Below are 21337 nucleotides of genomic sequence, written 5' to 3' on the forward strand. Positions count from 1 at the left end.
AACATGATAACACAAAAACAATTACAAAAACTCAAATGTGAGAAAAAGCATACAATTGGAAACCTTACCTTGACAACATTTTTGGAACGGTCTTGAGAGATTGAAATCACTTTGCTTATTCAAATGCCATTACTTTAAAATTATACACACCTATTATAAATTGTCAGTGCTTGAACAAAACAATTAAAGATGGTTTTAATAAATGGTAAAGACAAGAGTGCTGTATAAAAAACCACCAGAATTTTGCTGCTCCTCAAACTGCAAAGAACATCCCAGGATGTGGTGATAAGAGGAAAACCTTATACTGCACACTAAACTAAGAAGAGCTTTATGCGTGAAGGCCAAGGAAAAACCCACTGCTTAAAGCAAAACACAAAAAAAGCATGGCTGATGTTTTGCCAACACCTACTTAGTAAAACCACAATACTTTTGGGGAATTGTTCTATTGACAGATAAAAGCAAAGAAGAGCTTTTTTGACAAAAAAGGCCAGCAATTTGTTAATAGTTGACAAAATGCAGCTTAAAAAAATAAAATCCTATCTACAGCTAAATATGGTGGAAGTGTAATGTTTTAAGGATACTTTGCTGGTTCTAGTACTGTGGAGACTTAAAATATTAAGCGACTCATAAAAACAGAAGACTGGCAAAGCCTTTTATAGGGAAATGTGAAATGGGTATGGATTAAAGATCAGTGGACCTCCAGCAGGAAACCACTCCAGAGAACACACCCAAAAGCACAACATAATAGTTGAAATGAATAAATGATTTGTTTTAGACTGTCCAGCAATGATTTCTGATTTCAATCTGATTGTAAATCTTTGGAGAAAGCTGAAACTGCCATTGGAAAAAGTAATGTTGCAAGCGTTCAAGAGATTGAAAAATTGCATGTGAAGAGTTGGAAAAATTACCAGCAGAAAGGTGCAATCATTTTATAAATGCTTGAGGAAGCATAGGCAAAACGTGTCAGGGGTCTGGCTTCAGACAGTTCATACTCTCATTTTTTTAACCGCTTACTCTCTATGATAACTGTTGATTGCCAATAGCTTGTAAATGTGTGTTATATTCTGAGATCAGACGTTGTGCTATGTTAGTGAAACAAGTCAGTTAAACGTTAATCTAGCCCCCGCTATAGAAGGAGCTTAAGCAGACAGAATCTATTACACTGAACAGCTGTGATAAAGTTAACTGTGTAAGCAAGGACTTTATAATTACAGATAGAGTATTAGCCTATTAGCTTTAATCTCGCAATCTGACATCCCTCATATTAACAAGTCCTCTTGTTACAGAATTATTTCTGAATTTATTAATAGCCGGCTGCAAAAAATATTGTTTGTATCTAACTGCTTGATATTATACAAACCAAGGACAATGTTTCATATTTAGATACATGACTCTCAGAGGTATTATTCATATACCTATGCTATATATTGATATCGAGAGAGTTCAAGCAGACAGAATCTATTACATTGAGCAGCTATGCTAAAGTTAACTGTGCAAGCAAGGACTTTATAATTTCAGATAGAGTATTAGCTAGATAGATTTTATCTCATAACCTGACATTCCACATATTAACAGGTCCTCTTGTTACATCATTATTTTTTAATTTATTAATAGCCGGCTACAAAAGTAATGTTTGTATCTGACTGCTTGATATTATACAAACCAAGTACAATTTTTCATATCTAGAATGATACATGATTCTCAGAGGTGTTATTCACACACCTATATTAAATATTAATATCTAGAGATTTTATGTTTAAATATTTTTATTGGAATTTTCATAACATATATGCCAAAATAAATAAGGCATTACAGAAAAAAAGACAACAAAAGAATAAGTACAAAAAATATAAGGCATTGGACCCCTGGATGGGGGAAGGTTGTCCTAGTGATTGTACACATTATTCTAATGAAAGTGTTAATATGTTTGTTATATTTTTCGTCGCCTATGTGTAATAAAGCCTGTGATATATTGAGCTCTATCTCCTCATCTAGTATCTTGCTAAGTACTATTGAGAGGGAATGCCAGATCTGTTTGACCCCCTCACACTCCCACCACATATGCTTAAATGTACCTACATTCCCACATCCCCTGTAACATAGGCTTGATTTGGCTAATGACATGTGGGAGGTTATGACTGGTGTAAAATACCAGCGAAATGCTGTTTTAAGGGAATTTTCACGTAGATCTGCGCTAATCAGACCTTTGCTAATCGAGCTAAATATGTTCTCCCATGTGCGTTTGTCATAAGTGATGTTGATGTCCTCTTCCCACTTAAGCATCAGAGATGACTTTGGGGTATCACCTGTGGCAGACCCTCTATCTCCGCCTCCAGTTTAGGCCAGAGTATATCCACCTGTCTTCTCCCTATCAGCATTGTTTGGGATATTCTTGCTGCTTTATAATAATCTAACAAGTTTGGGATGCCCACTCCCCCAGAGTTTTATGATGTGTCAGTGTATTTGATGGAATTCTCACTTTTCTGCTACCTCTGACATAAGCTATTATTTCTTTCTGCAGTGTGGAAAATTCCAGGGTTGGGATTGGTATAGGCAAAGTTCGAAATAAGTAAAGTAGTCGTTGGAAAATGTTCATTTTGACTGCGGAAATGCAGCCATACCAAGAAAAGGTGTATCTCTTCCATTTCTGGAGATCTTGTCTTATGGATTTATAGAGTAGTATGTAGTTATATTTATACAATATATTGAACTGTGCCGTCACTTGTATCCCCAGGTATTTGAGAGAGTGTTTTACACACTTAAATTCAAAATTAAATTCTATGGTTTTCTTAGTATGGGGGGGGGGTAGAGCTATTGGTAGTGCCTCACACTTCTCAAGATTAATTTTATATCCTGAGATCTTTGAAAATCTTTCGAGAATATTATATAAGTTTGGGAGAGATATCAAGGGCTTTTTGATTGTAACTAAGATATCGTCTGCAAACAGGGTCAGTTTGTAGTCGTGATTAGCTATTTTTGCACCAGTTATGTCTGGAGACAAACGTATTCTAGCTGCTAGGGGTTCTATGCAGAGTGTGAATATTAGGGGAGAAAGAGGGCACCCCTGTCTGGTTCCATTCCATATGGGAAATGGTTTAGACCTATATCCTGCCAAAACCACCTGTGCTGTGGGATTAGAGTAGATCGCTTGGATTGCTTTAATAAAGGGACCATCAAAGCACATATGTTGGAGAACCTTCATCATATATCTCCAGTCTACCCTATCGAATGCCTTCTCCCCATTCAATGATAGGAGCAGAGAAGGCGTTTTCTCTCTACCAAGGTGATCTGTGATGTTTATCATTCTCCTTATATTATCAGGGGCCTCCCTATTCGCCACAAATCCCACCTGGTCTGGGTGGACAAGTGAGGGTAGTATTGTATATCTAGAGATTTTAAGCAGACAGGATCTATTACACTAAACAACTGTGCTAAAGTTGACTGTGCAAACAAGGACTTTATAATTACAGATAGAGTATTAGCTAGATAGCTTTAATCTCATAATCTGACATCCCACATATTAACAGGTCCTCTTGATACAGAATTATTTCTGAATTTATTAATAACCGGCTACAACAGATAATGTTTGTATCTGACTGCTTGATATTATATAAGCCAAGTATAATGTTTCACATATAGATACATGATTCTCAGAGGTATTATTCACACATCTATGCTATATATTGATATGTAGAGAATTTAAGTGTTTAAGAGAGATACTCTTGCCTCTGAAGAAGAAGGGAGACCGGATGTTCTAAAATACACCTTCGAAACACGTAAGGCTGTAAAAGAGTACTATTTGAAGACTGGCAAACCTGCAGACCACCTTGCTGATTGTTTTTACAGTGTATCGTTTTTATATATATCAGACTCAAAGTTACCTCATATCATTGAGGTTCATAAATGTGAGTGTAAATGCTTGCCTTGTGTTGTTTTTGTATTTGAATAAATTGATGCTAGACAATATTTCACTATCTTTTGCATCATTTTTTTCTTTAACATATCACTGGCATTGCATGAGCTTCCCAGGACATACAAGGGAGACATAAAACACTGATCCAACTGAGACAGAAAGCTTTATTGAGACCAACACCATTATCTTACCTCATAAATGATTGAGGGCATCTCCTGTGAGTATATACCCTAAGGGGGTGTTTAGAGTCACGTCCACAGCTTGAGAGGTGCTAAAAGGAACACATTTACTGCCTTGTTTTCTCTCACCACTGCTTGACACAATTTGGGACATCTATATATATATATATATATATATATATATATACAGGGAGTGCAGAATTATTAGGCAAATGAGTATTTTGACCACATCATCCTCTTTATGCATGTTGTCTTACTCCAAGCTGTATAGGCTCGAAAGCCTACTACCAATTAAGCATATTAGGTGATGTGCATCTCTGTAATGAGAAGGGGTGTGGTCTAATGACATCAACACCCTATATCAGGTGTTCATAATTATTAGGCAACTTCCTTTCCTTTGGCAAAATGGGTCAAAAGAAGCACTTGACAGGCTCAGAAAAGTAAAAAAATAGTGAGATATCTTGCAGAGGGATGCAGCACTCTTAAAATTGCAAAGCTTCTGAAGCGTGATCATCGAACAATCAAGCGTTTCATTCAAAATAGTCAACAGGGTCGCAAGAAGCGTGTGGAAAAACCAAGGCGCAAAATAACTGCCCATGAACTGAGAAAAGTCAAGAGTGCAGCTGCAAAGATGCCACTTGCCACCAGTTTGGCCATATTTCAGAGCTGCAACATCACTGGAGTGCCCAAAAGCACAAGGTGTGCAATACTCAGAGACATGGCCAAGGTAAGAAAGGCTGAAAGACGACCACCACTGAACAAGACACACAAGCTGAAACGTCAAGACTGGGCCAAGAAATATCTCAAGACTGATTTTTCTAAGGTTTTATGGACTGATGAAATGAGGGTGAGTCTTGATGGGCCAGATGGATGGGCCCGTGGCTGGATTGGTAAAGGGCAGAGAGCTCCAGTCCGACTCAGGCGCCAGCAAGGTGGAGGTGGAGTACTGGTTTGGGCTGGTATCATCAAAGATGAGCTTGTGGGGCCTTTTCGGGTTGAGGATGGAGTCAAGCTCAACTCCCAGTCCTACTGCCAGTTTCTGGAAGACACCTTCTTCAAGCAGTGGTACAGGAAGAAGTCTGCATCCTTCAAGAAAAACATGATTTTCATGCAGGACAATGCTCCATCACACGCGTCCAAGTACTCCACAGCGTGGCTGGCAAGAAAGGGTATAAAAGAAGAAAATCTAATGACATGGCCTCCTTGTTCACCTGATCTGAACCCCATTGAGAACCTGTGGTCCATCATCAAATGTGAGATTTACAAGGAGGGAAAACAGTACACCTCTCTGAACAGTGTCTGGGAGGCTGTGGTTGCTGCTGCATGCAATGTTGATGGTGAACAGATCAAAACACGGACAGAATCCATGGATGGCAGGCTTTTGAGTGTCCTTGCAAAGAAAGGTGGCTATATTGGTCACTGATTTGTTTTTGTTTTGTTTTTGAATGTCAGAAATGTATATTTGTGAATGTTGAGATGTTATATTGGTTTCACTGGTAAAAATAAATAATTGAAATGGGTATATATTTGTTTTTTGTTAAGTTGCCTAATAATTATGCACAGTAATAGTCACCTGCACACACAGATATCCCCCTAAAATAGCTATAACTAAAAACTACTTCCAAAACTATTCAGCTTTGATATTAATGAGTTTTTTGGGTTCATTGAGAACATGGGGGGTAGTTATCAAGCCGTCTACTTTTCTGGCTTCGCCGGCCCAATACGCCCGCCTAAGCTCGCCTCACATCGCCGCCGCGGACCTGAAAAAATACGCCTAAGTTATCAAATAAAGCTGTCAAAAAGCCACGGGGCATTGAGCAGCGGACTGTGACAGTTATCACTCATCTGATCTCGCTGCCCTTCGGCTTTTTCCCAGCTTTATTGCTAGCCTGTCACTAAGCACTCACACTAAACTACACTGTTCTACCCCCTATACCGGAGCCCCCGGAGCCTCCCGCAACTCAATAAAGTTACTAACCCCTAAATCGCCACTCCTAGACCCCGCCGCAACTCTTATAAATGTATTAACCCCTAAACCGCCGCTCCCGGACACCGCTGCCACCTACAGTATACCTAGTAACCCCTATCCTGCCCCCCCTACACCGTCGCCCTCTATTATAAAATTATTAACCCCTATCCTGCTGATCCCGCACCTCTCCGCAACTAAATAAATAGTTTAACCCCTAAACCGCCGCTCCCTGAACCCGCCGCAACCTATATTAAACCTATTAACCCCTATCCTGCCCCCCCTACACCGTCACCAACTATAATAAATTTATTAACCCCTATCCTGCCCCCCACTACACCGCCGCCACTGTAATAAAATGATTAACCCCTAAACCTAAGTCTAACCCTAACCCTAACACCCCCCTAACTTAAATATTAATTAAATAAATCTAAATAAATTAACTCTTATTAACTAAATGAATCCTATTTAAAACTGAATACTTACCTTTAAAATAAACCCTAATAGAGCTACAATATAAATAATAATTATATTCTAGCTATCTTAGGATTTATTTTTATTTTACAGGTACCTTTCAATTTATTTTAACCAGGTACAATAGCTATTAAATAGTTATTAACTATTTAATAGCTACCTAGCTAAAATAAAGAGAAATTTACCTGTAAAATAAATCCTAACCTAAGTTATAATTACACCTAACACTACACTATACTTTAATAAATTATTCCTATTTAAAAATAAATACTTACCTGTAAAATAAACCCTAAGATAGCTACAATATAATTAATAATTATATTGTAGCTATCTTAGGATTTATATTTATTTTACAGGTAACTTTGTATTTATTTTAGCTAGTTAGAATAGTTATTAAATAGTTATTAACTATTTAATAACTACCTAGCTAAAAGAAATACAAAATTACCTGTAAAATAAATCCTAACCTAAGTTACAATTAAACCTAATACTACACTATCATTAAATTAATTAAATAAACTACCTACAAATAACTACAATTAAATACAATTACATAAACTAACTAAAGTACAAAAAATAAAAAAAGCTAAGTTACAAAAAATAAAAAAATAAGTTACAAACATGTTAAAAATATTACAACAATTTTAAGCTACTTACACCTAATCTAAGCCCCCTAATAAAATAACAAACCCCCCCAAAATAAAAAAATGCCCTACCCTATTCTAAATTAAATAAATTTCAAAGCTCTTTTACCTTACCAGCCCTTAAAAGGGCCATTTGTGGGGGCATGCCCCAAAGAAAACAGCTATTTTGCCTGTAAAAGAAAAATACAACCCCCCCCCAACATTAAAACCCACCACCCACATACCCCTAATCTAACCCAAACCCCCCTTACAAAAACCTAACACTAATCCCCTGAAGATCATCCTACCTTTAGTTGTCTTCACTCAGCCGAGCCACCGATGGAACTGAAGAGGACATCCGGAGCGGAAGAAGTTAATCCTCCAAGCGGCGCTGAAGAAATCTTCCATCCGATGAAGTCATCATCCAGGCGGCGCTGAAGAAAAGTCTTCAATCCGGCCCATGTCATCTTCAAAGAGGCGCTGAAGAGGTCTATCAGCCAATCGGAATTAAGGTAGGAAAAATCTGATTGGCTGATGGAATCAGCCAATCAGATTGAGCTCGCATTCTATTGGCTGTTCCGATCAGCCAATAGAATGCGAGCTCAATCTGATTGGCTGATTGGATCAGCCAATCGGATTGAACTTGAATCGGATTGGCTGATTCCATCAGCCAATCAGAATTTTCCTACCTTAATTCCGATTGGCTGATAGAATCCTATCAGCCAATCGGAATTGAGGGGACGCCATCTTGGATGACGTCCCTTAAAGGAGCCGTCATTCGTCGTAGTCCGTCGGTGAAGAAGGTGGTTCCGCGTCGGCGGAAGGAAGATTCAAGACCCGGCTTGGAAGATGACTTTGCCCGGATAGAAGACCTCTTCAGCGCCTCTTTGAAGATGACATCGGCCGGATCGAAGACTTTTCTTCAGCGCCGCCTGGATGATGACTTCATCGGATGGAAGATTTCTTCAGCGCCGCTTGGAGGATTAACTTCTTCCGCTCCGGATGTCCTCTTCAGTTCCATCGGTGGCTCGGCTGAGTGAAGACAACTAAAGGTAGGATGATCTTCAGGGGATTAGTGTTAGGGTTTTGTAAGGGGGGTTTGGGTTAGATTAGGGGTATGTGGGTGGTGGGTTTTAATGTTGGGGGGGGGTTGTATTTTTCTTTTACAGGCAAAAGAGCTGTTTTCTTTGGGGCATGCCCCCACAAATGGCCCTTTTAAGGGCTGGTAAGGTAAAAGAGCTTTGAAATTTATTTAATTTAGAATAGGGTAGGGCATTTTTTTATTTTGGGGGGGGTTTGTTATTTTATTAGGGGGCTTAGATTAGGTGTAAGTAGCTTAAAATTGTTGTAATATTTTTAACATGTTTGTAACTTTTTTTTATTTTTTGTAACTTAGCTTTTTTTATTTTTTCTACTTTAGTTAGTTTATGTAATTGTATTTAATTGTAGTTATTTGTAGGTAGTTTATTTAATTAATTTAATGATAGTGTAGTATTAGGTTTAATTGTAACTTAAGTTAGGATTTATTTTACAGGTAATTTTGTATTTCTTTTAGCTAGGTAGTTATTAAATAGTTAATAACTATTTAATAACTATTCTAACTAGCTAAAATAAATACAAAGTTACCTGTAAAATAAATATAAATCCTAAGATAGCTACAATATAATTATTAATTACATTGTAGCTATCTTCGGGTTTATTTTACAGGTAAGTATTTATTTTTAAATGGGATTAATTTATTAAAGTATAGTGTAGTGTTAGGTGTAATTGTAACTTAGGTTAGGATTTATTTAACAGGTACATTTCTCTTTATTTTAGCTAGGTAAGCTATTAAATAGTTAATAACTATTTAATAGCTATTGTACCTAGTTAAAATAAATTGAAAGGTACCTGTAAAATAAATATAAATCCTAAGATAGCTAGAATATAATTATTATTTATATTGTAGCTATATTAGGGTTTATTTTAAAGGTAAGTATTTAGTTTTAAACAGGATTCATTTAGTTAATAAGAGTTAATTTATTTAGATTTATTTAATTAATATTTAAGTTAGGGGGGCGTTAGGGTTAGGGTTAGACTTAGGTTTAGGGGTTAATAATTTTATTACAGTGGCGGCGGCGTAGTGGGGGGCAGGATCGGGGTTAATAAATTTATTATAGGTGGCGACGGTGTAGGGGGGGCAGATTAGGGGTTAATACATTTAATATAGGTTGCGGCGGGTTCAGGGAGCGGCGGTTTAGGGGTTAATACATTTATTATAGTTGCGGTGGGCTCCGGGAGCGGCGGTTTAGGGGTTAATATGTATAGAGTAGCTTGCGGTGGGCTCCGGGAGCGGCGGTTTAGGGGGTAATAACTTTATTTAGTTGCGGCGGTGTAGGGGGGGACAGATTAGTGGTGTTTAGACTCGGGGTACATGTTAGGGTGTTAGGTGTAGACAGCTCCCATAGAAATCAATGAGATGTCTGTCAGCAGCGAACTTGTACTTTCGCTATGGTCAGACTCCCATTGATTCCTATGGGATCCGCCGCCTCCAGGGGTGGCGGTTTGAAAACCAGGTACGCTGGGCCGTAAAAGTGCCGAGCGTACCTGCTAGTTTTTTGATAACTAGCAAAAGTAGTGAGAATGTGCCGCACTTGTGTGCGGAACATCTGGAGTGACGTAAGAATCGATCTGTGTCGGACTGAGTCCGGCGGATCGATGCTTACGTCACAAAATTCTACTTTTGCCGGTCTCGAGCCTTTGATAACTAAGGCGTATCAGCCTCGCCACAAATACGATGCGGAATTCCAGCGTATTTGAGGTTGACGGCTTGATAACTAGGCCCCCATGGTTGTTGTTCAATAATAAAATTAATCCTCAAAAATACAACTTGCCTAATAATTCTGCACTCCCTGTATATATATATAGACTTTTCTGCCTTTTTCAACTCTATCATTGTAGAAGTGGGTTGTTTTATATATAGTGTGTTTTTGCCATTTTTTTATACTTATTTTTATGCATGTGTTTGTGTTCATATTTACATTTGGACTGTCTTTATAATCAGGCTGTATTTATGACCGTTTGAGATTTCATTCTTATAAGCATTTTTTATGTGATTATTTTAAATGTTTTAGTGTTCGCTGGTACACATACTGTACTCACTCTTTTAAGTGCCCTATTTCACTATTGTTTTTTTGGATTCTTTATAGAATCCCCCTATTATTAGTATATATTTGCCTATTTCAGCTTTGGTTGTACCCCCATATGATAGCGCTTATAACACATCTCCCATTTTCCTTCTATTAATCTTTTTTTAGAAATATTTGGAAGAGATATTTCGCCCTTTTGGGGGTTTGTGTCTTAGCAGCTTTCATTAGGGGGTTTACAATCATTCATACTATTCATTTTATTGGAACTTATTTATATATACATTTATAGTTATTTATTTCTATTGTACTCATATGTGCGTATTTTTATTGTAATTTTATTACATGTTTGCATAACTCCTTCTTAACAGTGCGCTTCATTAGTTCCAGAGCTTATACCTCTACTAGCTAGCGGTATATTCTATCTTTATATATATATATATATATATATATATATATATATATATATATATATCAAAATAACAAGAGTATTGCGTTGAGCAATGATACTTTTTTATTGGACTAACTATACATTTATAAGATGACAAGCTTTCTGAAGAATATCTTCGTTTTTCAAGTCTGAAGCAATACTGACCAATTTGATGTAATTTACAGATTATGGCCCCTATTTATCAACCCGTCAACTTACTTGCATTCGCCGGCACCAATATGCTCACCTAAGATCGCCTAACATCCCTGCCGCGGACCTGAATACGTTCTCCAAAGTTACCAAAAAAGCTGTCAAAAAGCTGCGCACCAAATACGGGGCAATGAGCAGCGGACTGTTGTTAACTAACAGTCATCAATCTCGCTGCTCTTCGGCTTTTTCCCAGCTTTATTGGTATACTGTCACTAAGCACCCACACTATACTATACTGTTTTACCCCTAAACCGCCACTCCTAAATAAAGTTATTAACCCCTAAACCGCCGCTCCCGGAGCCCACCACCACCTACATTATACTTATTAGTCCCTAATCTGCCGCCCCCTACACCGCCACCACTTACATTATGTTATTAACCCCTAATCTGCCCCCCACACCGCCGCCACCTACACAATACTTATTAACCCCTAATCTGCCGTCCCCAACGTCACCGCCAGTATATTAAATTTATTAACCCCTAAATCTAAGTCTAACCCTAACACCCCCTAACTTAAATCTAATTTAAATAAATATAAATAAAATTACTATCATTAACTACATTATTCCTATTTAAAACTAAATACCTGTAAAATAAACCCTAAGCTAGCTACAATATAACTCATAGTTACATTGTAGCCATCTTAGGGTTTATTTTTATTTTACAGGCAAGTTTGTATTTATTTTAACTAGGTACAATAGTTACTAAATAGTTATTAACTATTTAATAACTACCTAGCTAAAATAAATACAAAAGTATCTGTAAAATAAAACCTAACCTAAGTTTCAATAACACCTAATCTTACACTACAATTAAATAAATTACATACAATTAACTAAATTATATACAATTATCTAAAGTACAAAAAAAACACACTAAATTACAGAAAATAATAAACAAATTACAGAAATGTAAACTAATTACACCTAATCTAATAGCCCTATCAAAATAAAAAAAATCCCCCCCAAAATAAAAAAAACCCTAGCCTAAACTAAACTACCAATAGCCCTTAAAAGGGCCTTTTGCGGGGCATTGCCCCAAAGTAATCAGCTCTTTTACCTGTAAAAAAAATACAAACAACCCCACCAGCAGTAAAACCCACCACACACACAAACAACCCCCCAAAAAAAATACTAACTAAAAAAACCTAAGCTCCCCATTGCACTGAAAAGGGCATTTGGATGGGCATTGCCCTTAAAAGGGCAATTAGCTCTTTTGCGGCTCAAAGCCCTAACCTAAAAATAAAACCCACCCAATACACCCTTAAAAAAACCTTACACTAACCCCCTGAAGATCGACTTACCAGAAGATATCTACATCCAAGCTGGGCAGAAGTGGTCCTCCAGACGGGCAGAAGTCTTCTTCCAAGCCAGGCAGAAGTGGTCCTCCAGACAGCAGAAGGCTTCATCTAGACGGCATCTTCTATCTGACTTCATCCTTCCGGCGAGGAGCGGGTCCATCTTCAAGACATCCGACGCGGAGCATCCTCTTTGGCTGATAACTACCCGACAAATGAAGGTTCCTTTAAGTGATGTCATCCAAGATGGCGTCCCTTAGATTCCGATTGGCTGATAGAATTCTATCAGCCAATCGGAATTAATGTAGAAAAAATCCTATTGGCTGATGCAATCAGCCAATAGGATTGAACTTCAATCCTATTGGCTGATTGGAACAGCCAATAGAATGCGAGCTCAATCATATTGGCTGTTCCAATCAGCCAATAGGATTGAAGTTCTATCCTATTGGCTGATTGTATCAGCCAATAGGATTTTTTCTACCTTAATTCCGATTGGCTGATAGAATTCTATCAGCCAATCGGAATCTAAGGGACACCATCTTGGATGATGCCACTTAAAGAAACCTTCATTCGTCGGGTAGTCGTCGGCTGAAGAGGATGCTCTGCGTCGGATGTCTTGAAGATGGACCCGCTCCGCGCCGGAAGGATGAAGATAGAAGATGCCGTCTGGATGAAGACTTCTGCCGTATGGAGGACCACTTCTGCCCAGCTTGGATGAAGACTTCTGCCCATCGGGAGGACCACTTCTGTCTGGCTTGGAGCAAGACGTCTCCCGGTAAGTCGTGTTAGGTTTTTTTAAGGGTGTATTGGGTGGGTTTTATTTTTAGGTTAGGGCTTTGGGCCACAAAAGAGCTAACTGCCCTTTTAAGGGCAATGCCCATCTAAATAAATGCCCTTTTCAGGGCAATGGGGAGCTTAGGTTTTTTTAGTTAGTATTTTTATGGGGGAGTTGTTTGTGTGGGTGGTGGGTTTTACTGTTGGGGGGTTGTTTGTATTTTTTTTTTACAGGTAAAAGAGCTGATTACTTTGGAGCAATGCCCCACAAAAGGCCCTTTAAGGGCTATTGGTAGTTTAGTTTAGGCTAGGTTTTTTTTTATTTTGGGGGGCTTTTTTAATTTTGATAGGGCTATTAGATTAGGTGTAATTAGTTTAAATTTCTGTAATTTGTTTACTATTTTCTGTAAATTAGTGGGGTTTTTTTGTACTTTAGATAATTGTATATAATTTAGTTAATTGTATGTAATTTATTTAACCCTTTAAGGACACAGCTTTCAGTTTGCTCAATTGTTTTATGACGGAAAAATTCCGTCATATGTCCTTAAAAGGTTAATTGTATTTAATTGTAGTGTAGTGTTAGGTGTTATTGTAACTTAGGTTAGGTTTTATTTTACAGGTACTTTTGTATTTATTTTATCTAGGTAGCTAGTAAATAGTTAATAACTATTTAGTAACTATTGTACCTAGTTAAAATAAATACAAACTTGCCTGTAAAATAAAAATAAAACCTAAGCTAGCTAAAATGTAACTATTAGTTATATTGTAGCTAGCTTAGGGTTTATTTTATGGGTAAGTATTTCGTTTCAAATAGAAATAATGTAGTTAATGATAGTAATTGTTTTTATATTTATTTAAATTAGATTTAAGTTAGGGGGTGTTAGGGTTAGACTTAGGTTAAGGGGTTAATAAATTTAATATAGTTGCTGCGACGTTGGGGACTGCAGATTAGGGGTTAATAACATAATGTAGGTGGTGGCGGTGTAGGGGAGGCAGATTAGGCGTTAATAAGTATAATGTAGGGGGCGGCGGTGTCGGGGGCGGCAGATTAGGGGTGTTTAGACTCGGGTATATGTTAGGGTGTTAGGTGTAAACATAACTTTATTCTCCCATAGGCATCAATGGGATATTGGGCAGCAGCGAACATGAGCTTTCACTACTTTCAGACTCCCATTGATTCCTATGGCATCCGCCGCCTCCAGGGCGGCGGATTGAAAACCAGGTATGCTGGGCCAGAATAGTGGCGAGCGTACCTGGTAGTTATTTGATAAGTAGCAAAAGTAGTCAGATAGTGCCGAATTTGCATTCGGAACATCTGTAGTGACGTAAGCATCGATCTGTGTCGGACTGAGACCGGCGGATCGTATGTTACGTCAAAAAATTCTACTTTTGCCGGTCTGTAGGGTTTGATAAATAAGGGGAATCAGGCTTGCCACAATTACGCTGCGGAATTCCATCGTATTTGCGGTTGACGGCTTGTTAAATAGGCCTCAAAGTCTTAAAACACAGGCTAAAAAGACAAAGTGTTACAGAGGTCTGTATGCAGGGGGTGGAGGGGGTGTCGTAAAAATCATGATGGGGGTTTAGAAGACAGGCAGATAGTGTCAGTAAAAGATAACAGGCAGGGGAAATATAAAACACAAAGCATATACTGACATAAAGTTATATATCAACATAGAATCAATATGAATAAAGATGGGAAATTAGGTATACAGGGGAGTATAAGATAGTCAAAAAGGAGAAAGAAAAGAAAGAAAGAAAAGGGGAATAATAATAATGACAAAAGTGTGGACAAAAAGGGCTTACCTGCGTACCTATGCATAGAGAGTTTGGAATATACAATGTAATTGACTACAGTAGTAGAAACCAGAGTCCACATTTAGTCCAGAATTTAGCAAGCTGAAGTGCATTATCATTTTCATTTCAAAGGTTTTTCTTTCCATGGTGTTTTTGAAGTTGCCTCTGAGAATCTTGATTTTGAGGTTTTGGATGGAGTGGTCAGGTTTGGTGAAATGGTGACCAACAGGGGTACAGTATTTTGTTTCACAGTGGTTTTTGATTGAGTGTCTGTGTAAGTTAATCTGAAGGTGCAGTTTTTGGCTTGTTTCTCCAATATAACATGCCAATTTGCATGCAGTGCAATGTATCATGTACACCACATTTGCAGATATACATGAATATGCCCCTTTTATGTTATAGGATTTACTCTTGTGATTAGCTGTGCTGCTTTCACAAATGTGTTGACAGTTTGCAGAGACCTTTGTTGCAGTGCTTGGTTTCATTCTCGGTGTTCTTTTTATCAAGGGGTAGTTTTCAGTGGACCAGTTTCTGTTTTAGGTTGGGTGGTTGTCTGAGTGCCAGGATAGGGGATTTTGGAAAGATTTTTTTGAGTGTGGGATCCTCTAAGAGTAGTGGCTGTAAGTCTTTTATGATTTTTCGTATTCCTTCTACAGCAGGGTTATATTTGACAACTAGTGGGATACGTGATATGTTTTTCTTCTCCCTGTATTGTAGCAAGTGTTCACGTGGGGTATTAAGGGCAGAGTCTGAATATGAAAAGTCATAAAAGACTTACAGCCACTACTCTTAGAGGATCCCACACTCAAAAAAATCTTTCCAAAAACCCCTATCCTGGCACTTAGATAACCACCCAACCTAAAACAGAAACTGGTCCACAGAAAGCTACCCCACAATAAAAAGAACACCCAGAATGGAACCAAGCGCTGCAACAAAGCTCTCTGCAAACTATGTCAATACATTTGTGAAAGCAGCACAGCTAATCACAAGAGTAAATCCTATAACATTAAAGTGGCATATTCATGTATATCTGCAAATGTGGTATACATGATACATTGCACTGCATGTACAGTATATACAGTATATGCAGGTGTTTTGATATGTATATATGTATTTATATGTATATATATATATATATATATATGTATATATGTATTTGCAGACATTTATACACATATAAATACAGACATACATATGTATAGAAATACATGCATATATCTTAATACAATCCATTTGAGATGCTGAAGAAGGTAGGAGTAAGGGAAATGATGGACAGCTGTTACCTGACAAGACAGTGCTGCTCTCTCCTGGAAAATAATATTGGCATCAAAAGTAACTTTTTGACAAAAGTCATAAAGGAAATATAAATTTGCACTACTTTAGTCAAGATTGTTGTGACATACACAGTTTAACCAAACTTGCAACAGTCACCAGTGTATGACAGAAAGGGCTGGCTAATCATTTCAACTTTAACCAGTTCATCACAGTCTAGCCATACTAGACCCAGAAAATGCCAAAAATCCTGTTTAATGCCACCCTCACTAAACAATATTTGCTGCTACCACTTCAAGATTATTTATTTTGAAATCCTAGAAAAAACAAAGACAAGCAGATTAAAAATCCCAAAACAATTTGGTAAAAATCAATTTAAAAAATACAGTATTTCTATTATTATTATTAGTTTCTTTAGGAGCATGGTTTAAATATCAATAATATATTAATTGGCAAAGGCAAGAACTTAATAAAGAAACATTTATTATGAACAAAAATGAATCACTGTGCATTTATATATAAAAAAAAGAATTAACAAACACATGTACACAAAACAACAGTTTTTAAAATAAAAAGGAGAAATGTAACATAACTGATAACTATATCAGAATAGCCTCTGTTCCAGTGAGATGGCAGAAATATCGTCAAACACACTGTTGTTTGCCGACTCCAATGTAGAAAGACAAATTTATTTTGCTGAAATCAAAATATTTTTTTTTTCTTGCAGCCAGGCTACTTCCAGAGTGGTGGACAAGTAGGGTAGCCACCCCTTTTTATGGCAGGCCATAAACCAACTTGCAAGCACTGGCTGAAGTTATAGGATACCTTATAATTTTATGTTTATACAGTACACATACTGAGCAATCACATTGTAATGTTATGAGGATTATTTTGCTTTCAGTCATATTGTCACCTCTAACTCACCTAAGGTTTGTGCCATAAAAAGGGGACACTGTCCTTCTGTTACTCTATGTTGTCAGGTTGGCCCATATAAAATCACTCTCATGAGAAGAGTTAATTGCACCTTGCATTTGTTTCACCAGATTTAGGTAATAAAAAAAACATTCTTCCCAAAAACTTTGCCTTGTAAGTTGTAAATAACAGAAACAGAAATACGGGAGAAAAAAATAAAAATAAAATAACCCCTGACTTTCTAAAATAATGAAGTCTTTATGATAATTGCTTATACATATTTTTACAAGAAAAGATTATTTTTTAGATTAAGAAACAGATTAAGACATTTGCTTCCACTAAAGGAAGAGTGGAGATGGTAATTTCAAGGGAGTAGGATGCAATCTCAGAACAGGACCAGAATAACTTTCTTAAAGGGACAGTCTACTTGAAAAGGTTTATTGTTTTAAAAGATAAACATTCCCTTTATTATCCTTTCTCCAATTTTGCATACACTTTTTACCTCTGTGATTACCTTGTATCTAAGCCTCAGCAGACTGCTCTGGATGAAGAAAGAAGATGTCCCCACGCTGGATGAAGATGGAGCTGCCTGGAAGAAAACCTTAGTGTTAGGTGTTTTTTTTGGGTCGGCTTTTTTTAGATTAAGGATTTTTTTATTTGTTAATGGTCAGGTCACTAAAGAGCTGATTGCACTTTTAAGGGCAATGCCAATTCAAATGCCCCTTTAAGGGCAATGGGTAGCTTAGAGTTAGTTTTTTTTTATTTTGGGGGGTTGGCTGGATTGGAGGTTTTACTGTTAGGGGGTACTTTGTAATTTTTTTAATGTAAAAGAGCTGTTTAATTTAGGGCAATGTCCTACAAAAGGCCCTTTTAAGGGCTATTGGTATCTTATTGTTGGATTAGGGGTGTTTTAATTTTGGGGTGGCTTTTTTGTTTTTATAGGTGTATTAGATTAGGTTTAATTTTTATTATTTTGGATACTTTCGTTAATTATATTTTGTAATCTTAGATTTTTTTATTTTTCGTGGTAGAGTTTTTTTGTAATGTTAGTTTTTTTCATAGTGTTTTTTAGTTCACAGGTAAGTTTTTATTTATTTTAAGGTAGTTTTATTGTAACTTTCATTTAAAGTTAGCTAGAGTTAGGTTTAGGGGTTAATAGTTTAATTTAGTGTGTTGCAATGTGGGGGCCGGCGGTTTAGGGGTTAATAGGTTTATTTTAGTAGTTGCGATGTGGGGGCAGCGGTTTAGGGGTTAATAGGTTTATTATAGTAGTTGCAATGAGGGAGGTCAGTGGTTTAGGAGTTAATAGGTTTATTATAGTATTTGCGATGAGGGGGATAAAGTAGCGATGTGGGGGGCCATTGGTTTTGGGTGTTAATAGGTTCTGCGATATCGGGGGGCAGCGGATTAGGGGTATTTAGACTAGGGGTTTATGTTAGGGTGTTAGGTTTTTACATAGCTTTCTTGTCCCCATAGACATTGCGTCATAGCGATCGCCATTTCTCAACCGAGAACAAAGCAAATTTGATGATAAAAGTAAATTGGAAAGTTGCTTAAAATTGCATACCCTATCTGAATCATGAATGTTTCATTTTGACCAGACTGCCCCTTTAAAGCTAACCAAGCCAAAACAGTCACTTTCTCAGGTAAATTTCCAGTTTTATATACCCTATTGCATTATGTCTGTTACTTTACATGTTTGAAGTAAACTGAAGACCTGCAGCTCATAAAGTATCAGCATTATGCTGCCCCTGACACTCATTTTATTGCCAGATAAACAGTAGCTTTTGCACATTTTTATACAGATTATAGTGCTTTATACTTCCTCTGTCTATCTATTTCTTTATCATCATAATATGAAAATCTAGACAATGGGACATGTTTTAGGGATAGACCGTGGTTTGTTTTGAATTACAAAACAAGACACACAATTAAAGATTATTTTTTTATCATGCTTTGTGATTTATATTTTCTGTATTATTATTTTGAGCATATATTAAAATGATACTATGGTATCAATTGCTAAATTTGTCTGTTAAATTTTACTTGAAAACACCAATTATTAATGACTAACAAAACAAATATTTGTTTTTTAAACTGTTTGGTCTTCTATGGACTTTAATGGAACATTCAATAGCAAATTATTCTAGGGGCTGTATAGTCCAAGATAAGTTAGAGCTGGAAAGTGCCTTTAAAATTTACTTTATATAAACTAGTGTTTAAATGTCAAGGTCTTTGAAAATATCAATAAGAGAATGCAGCCAAAATAAAACATATCTAATAAGGAGAAAATAAATCACATACTAATATAAATGTTGAGCTCTGTTCAATGCAGTCTAAGCATTTTAAATTAAGAAATGAACAAAGCCCATCACCAAAGGATTAGGACGTTAACTAGTGGTCCTAGGTATGATCCATAGTAGCTATTGTTTGAAGACATTGTAATATGTCTCCATCTACTGGCAGATATTGGATAATGCTCTTCCCACACACACATACAATAAAATTATGACTATATTAAACATCTGTTTAAGGCAACAGTTGCTCTCTATCAGGTACATACAGATACAGTAAAATGTAATGACAGATAAAAGTTTATTATTGGTTTCTATTTCTTTGATTAAATGAGAGAGAAAAAAATAGAGCATGATTATAGCATAGTAGTTACAAGGTAGTCCAATACCCAGTTACATGCTACATGTTCTCTATCTACAGGATTATCAGCAGAAATTTTAAAGAGATAGTACAGTAAACATACATTCTAAAGCATTTTAAATGGAATAGGTAGGCAAAGGTATACTTTATACACACACACATATATACATAATATATATATATATATATATATATATATATATATATATATATAGTGTGTGTATCCCTCATAAACTTTACAAGGCTTTGTTCAACTTAAACATAGGTTTTGGAAAAATAAGTAACTAATTTTCTAATTTGTTCAATTGCTGGGAAGGTCGGACAATATTCATTTCCTAGATTTATTTGTTGCCCAGTATCTGCTACACAACATATAAAAAAGCATAACTATGCATTTCATTTTGTTATTATAATAAACATATTCCACTTATATTGAGCTTATACTAAAATAAAACTATATAATTATGTTTAAAATGTATCCAAGCTAATAATCTGTCCTGCTCCTGTGCATAAACGTTATGTGGCCATATCTGTAGCATTTTCTGCTATTTTGCTATTTGTTTGGGCAGGAAGCAAGGAGGAAGCAAACATAATAATTTTTATACTTGGTTATATAAATGGTGCAAGGAGAGGATTTGGTTTTATTAGACATTTTAAGATAGTAAGATACGTTAAGGACCACTCAATGCAGTATAATTGTATAATTAACAAATGCATAATAAAAAGACAATGATTTAACATATAGGCCGCCTAACATCGCCGCCACAGATCTGAATACGTTCATCAAAGTTATCAAGAAAACTGTCAAGAAGCCACGCACCAAGTACGGAGCGATGAGCAGCGGACTGTTGTTAACTAACAGTCATCGATCTCGTTGCTCATCGGCTTCTTTGCAGCTTTCTTGCTAGCCTGTCACTAAGCACCCACACTATACTATACAGTTTTTCCTCCTAAACCGCCGCCCCCGGATCCCGCCGCCACTATAATAAATAAATGAACCCCTAAACCGCCGCTCCCGACCCCGCCGCCACCTACATTATACCTATTAACCCCTAATCTGCCGCCCCCTATACCACTGCCACCTACATAAAGTTATTATCCCTTATCCTGCCGATCCCAGACCCCGCCGCAAATAAATTAATTGTTTAACCCCTAAACCGCCGCACCCGGAGCCCTCCGCCACCTACATTACATTTATTAACCCCTATCCTACCCCCCCTATACCGCCGCCACCTACAGTACATTGATTAACCCCTAATCTACCCCCCTACACCGCCGCCACTATATTTAATGAATTAACCCCAAAACCTAAGTCTAACCCTAACCCTAACATCCCCCTAACTTAAATATTATTTAAATTAATCTAAATAAATATTCCTATCATTAAATAAATTAATCCTATTTAAAACTAAATACTGACCTATAAAATAAACCCTAAGATAGCTACAATATAATTAATAATTATATTGTAGCTATTTTAGGTTTTATTTTTATTTTACAGACAACTTTGTATTTATTTTAACTAAGTACAATAGTAGTTAAATAGTTAATAACTATTTAATAGCTACCTAGTTAAAATAATTACAAAATTACCTGTAAAATAAATCCTAACCTAATTTACAAATACACCTAACACTACACTATCAATAAATTAATTAAATTAATTAACTACAATGATCTAAAATAAAATACAATTAAATAAACTAAACT

This window comes from Bombina bombina, chromosome 5 (assembly GCF_027579735.1).
Source record: "Bombina bombina isolate aBomBom1 chromosome 5, aBomBom1.pri, whole genome shotgun sequence".
NCBI lineage: Eukaryota > Metazoa > Chordata > Amphibia > Anura > Bombinatoridae > Bombina > Bombina bombina.